The 4,114-nt window shown below is 34.4% G+C and overlaps 1 non-coding gene across 1 annotated transcript; it reads left to right on the top strand.

Moving 5' to 3' along the window:
• The first annotated feature begins 2,186 nt into the window (after positions 1-2,186).
• trnav-uac (transfer RNA valine (anticodon UAC)) lies at positions 2,187-2,259 on the top strand. Its single transcript has one exon. It is a non-coding gene; the product is annotated as a tRNA-Val (tRNA).
• The last annotated feature ends 1,855 nt before the right edge of the window (positions 2,260-4,114 follow it).

Genomic DNA, 4,114 nt, shown 5'->3' with positions numbered 1-4,114 from the left:
CGCGCACCCTGGGTCCTAAAGCCGGCCTCGTTTCCACAGGTGACAGGCTCCGAAGCCGCGTGCAATATCGTGGCAAGCCGTACTCCTCTCCCTCCAAAGTCCTATCTGGTCACTCACCATCCATTCAAATGGGATAAATAATTTCTAAGATTTTCACGTTTGTTAGCCTTTTTATGTGTAACTCTTTATAAAAATAATATCCCTACCAAAGGGCTTTTATATTTGGTCCTGTGTGTTTGTTTTCCAATATACACATAAGTAATTGCATTGAGCTCTATTCTTGGTATGTGCACCAAATAAATCAATGCAGCTATTCATAACTCTAACAATGGCATAAGCATTCTAGAATAAATATGAACATAGTGACTAATGTTTAGAGTTTAGAGACTTATAAAAAAAAACTAGCAAAAAGCCTTAAAGGGGACATTTCACAAGACTTTTTTAAGATGTCAAATAAATATTTTGTGTCTCCAGAGTATACATGTGTTCTAGCCACTGATCTATGACTGGATTGCGCATAGAACGCTTAACGTAACAGCGTGAGGTGAAGCCAGCGCAGAGTTCGAGCCGCCATCTTGGTATACCCAACCGGCAGACGGCGTCATTGACTTCCATTCAAAATCATTTTTTAAATTCACCCGCTTTACAGCGTATCAGTCACGCAATTATAGCACTTAAACATGCAAAAAGTCAGATTTTCATGATATGTTCCCTTTAAACAGTGCATGCATGCACGGTCATGTGGTAACAAGGTAATTGCTTGTCTTTGAGAAACTGAGGGGCGTTAAAAATTCTAGAGGTGTAAATTAAATAAATTGTCTAATTAATGAATGCCGGTTTTCCTTTTTCTTCACTCTGGTCTACCAAGCTCTTTAAGTCTTATATAATGTCCCAGCAAAACACTGTACATACAAAATATTTTATAGTAAGTCTAAGGGGACAATTAGACACCTCATCATCAACATATTTGATATGGAGGAAACAAAATACCAGCACTGTAAGCTACACTGATAGTCAAATACAGAACTGTGATTTTAATTAAAAGGCTTACCATGCTTTATGCACACAGTTTGCCTGTAGCAATGTAATGCAAAGAAAGCATTGAGTTGTTTGCATATGAAGCCCACATTAAAAACATCCCACCAGAAAGACAGACAGACATGCTTTTCATTTAATACTGCAATAACCATCCCCATAAGGGAAAATGCAAATACCTGCCCAAATTATGTAAATTGTGCCTAATTGTTATGTAAGAATCCTGCTCTTAACTATCTCATCTGACCGGTTTTAAAGAAAAAATATCACGGGTCTGTTGAATGCTGTATTCTGATTGGCTGAAATGTTCCGTGGGTATAATTTCTGATAACCGCACACCTAACTTGTCAAATGTCTTAAAAATAGGCACCAGAGCAATGTTTGTGGTAACCGTGGTATAAGAGGAATAATTGACTCCGGTCCTTTGAATTATTTGAAAATAATGCACACCCGTGCACACGCGTCGTGCCGCATTGCACCTTGGGTGTGCATTATTTTCTTATAATTCAATGGCCCGTCGTCAATTATTCCTTACTTAACCCACACTGGCTAAAGGAAAGTTTTATGTTAGCCCTTCAGACAATAACCATATGCTACTACACATAGTGACAAATAAACCATGGCAATAACATTTACAGATTTAAAAAATTATGACTTTTCATCAGAAATCTTAGCATAGTGCATGCAAAGTGGTGAGATAAGGTGGTAAGTGGAAGCCACTACATCACTTTCAGCAATTCCTTCAGCTTCTCTCTTGTGATAGAACAATAGCAAAGTCCTTGAAAGGATTGTGGCTTTATTTATTCCCACCTTAACAAGACCTAAATACATTAAAAATAACAGTAAAAAGCACCCATGTTTATTATTTAAGTGAATATTATAGCCTACGACAAACCTTTTGAACATGTGTAATACACACAAATATTTAAATATAAGAGATAAAGTAAAGCTACCTCATTACAACTTCATTAATAGGCCTACACAAATTTTGTATTATTATGTACCAGCTCGAATGACACAAATGCAAAAGTAACTAATGTAACTGTTACATGAAAACTGAGTGTTACCGTTTGTTAAATTAAATTATCAAATAAATCCCTAAATGTGAGTCGTACGTAGAAATAGCACTGTTTTGCTCTGCTTGCCCAACCGGTTCCATAGTGTAGTGGTTATCACGTCTGCTTTACACGCAGAAGGTCCTGGGTTCGAGCCCCAGTGGAACCAAGTATTTTAGCACTAAAGTTGGCAGTCGCAATGAATAGCATTTGGCTCATACCTCAGTAACATCGTGGCGATTATCAGTAATTTAACGTCTCCCGGGTAAACTCGCTTACCTGGTCAAGCGTGGAGGACAGTTTATCTGAACGTACGGATGGATATGAAACGTTGTCGTTATTTACAATTCAAAGCACATGGACGGGTCTCCGACGACATGCGGTCAACCGATAGGCCGCCCATCATAACAGATCTAGATGAGCAGTGTGCAGATGCTGTCTCTATGCTCTTAACACACGCAACCTACAGGCAGATATATGAAAAGACTTGTGAAACCCCGAGTAAATGAAGCATACTTGTGACATTTGTTGAAATAATTATTGGCTAAACGGTAAATAAAATTGTTTAATGACGGTGAACGGGCGACATACCAGCGAAGAATAATGTTTGTGCGACCCCTACTGTTAACTTTAATAAGTATCCAGAAACTGATATTTCTGGTTGATTACTGTTCCTACAGCTATTAGTCACAGTAGAGTGTATTAATAAAGATTTGCTTTGTTTATTTATCCACAGTCAAGCTTTTTTTAACAAAGCAGAGAGAACACAATCTGTTACTGTTTTTAATCCATCATTTAATCCATTGTAATTCTGTATGCACAAATGTATTAATACTCTTTACCTGAAACCATGCATCAATACATTTTTTCTTCAGTATTCAAGTTGATTTAACATAAACATGAAACTGATGCTGAATGTTTCTTAAAAATTAAGACTAAGAAGGACAAACAATAGCTCCTGTTAAAATAGAAAAGGGGTTTGTTTTATTGTTAACAACCATAACAATGGAAAGTTATGGATTAGAGAAGTGTATATGGAAAAGGTGTCATTGTTTTTTGAAGGTTATGCTGGTCTTAGCAAATCTAATGGAGGCATCAGAGAGAAACAGAGTGGGTAATTGTTTTTGACATAGATTTGGAGCCTTGTTGCAAGAGCTGGAGTCTGGGGTCAACCAAATACTGAAATATGATATATGGAAAAACACATATAAACACATAAAATGTAAATATTTACATAAAATACATTTATAAACATAATTGTATATTTATAAACATAAAATATATATGTCAATGTATTGATTTTACAGAAATACAAAATATATAATAAATACTTATATACAGCCATATGCAATATAAATTCAATAATAGTACAAAATATTTGATAGGCTATATGTAACAAATATTTTCCTAAATACACACAAATATATGGCAGATACTGTTTGTGTGACCATGTGAAACCCAGCTAAAGTCGTTTTTTTTTTTTTTTGATTTACTGTTTACAAAAATAAAATCATCCTACCTACATAATGCATTTTCTGTGAAAATATCAGAATTTGATTTTGACACTCACACTCACACATATGCTTATGGAACATATTTAACAAATATTTATTTTTTTTATTTATAAAAGACTTTTTTAAATCTATGTTAATTAAATACATCTTAAAAATAAGTTGCACATTTTTTAATCAAAAATATAAATGGCATATAAACACTATAAGAGTCACGTTTCAGATGTTTTAATTGATCACTCTAAGTACAATACACACAACAATATTAAATTTAACTAATTTAAATTGCATTTAAAATAGGCTTTCTTCTTGTTCAAAACTAATTTCGGTTTACTGATTTTATGTATTTTTTTATAATCAGATTTGTACATTCTTTATCTATGAACTGTATTGCCCTTTTAAATTCTATAGAATGTTATGCACGACATGGTCAGTGTACCTTAAACAATCATTTAAAAAATAGCAATGAGCATTTAATAGGAATGAAAATGTCATCCACATGCTTGTACATAT

This window comes from Misgurnus anguillicaudatus, chromosome 16 (assembly GCF_027580225.2).
Source record: "Misgurnus anguillicaudatus chromosome 16, ASM2758022v2, whole genome shotgun sequence".
Taxonomy (NCBI): Eukaryota; Metazoa; Chordata; class Actinopteri; order Cypriniformes; family Cobitidae; genus Misgurnus; species Misgurnus anguillicaudatus.
This window is presented reverse-complemented; position numbering and strand designations above follow the sequence as displayed.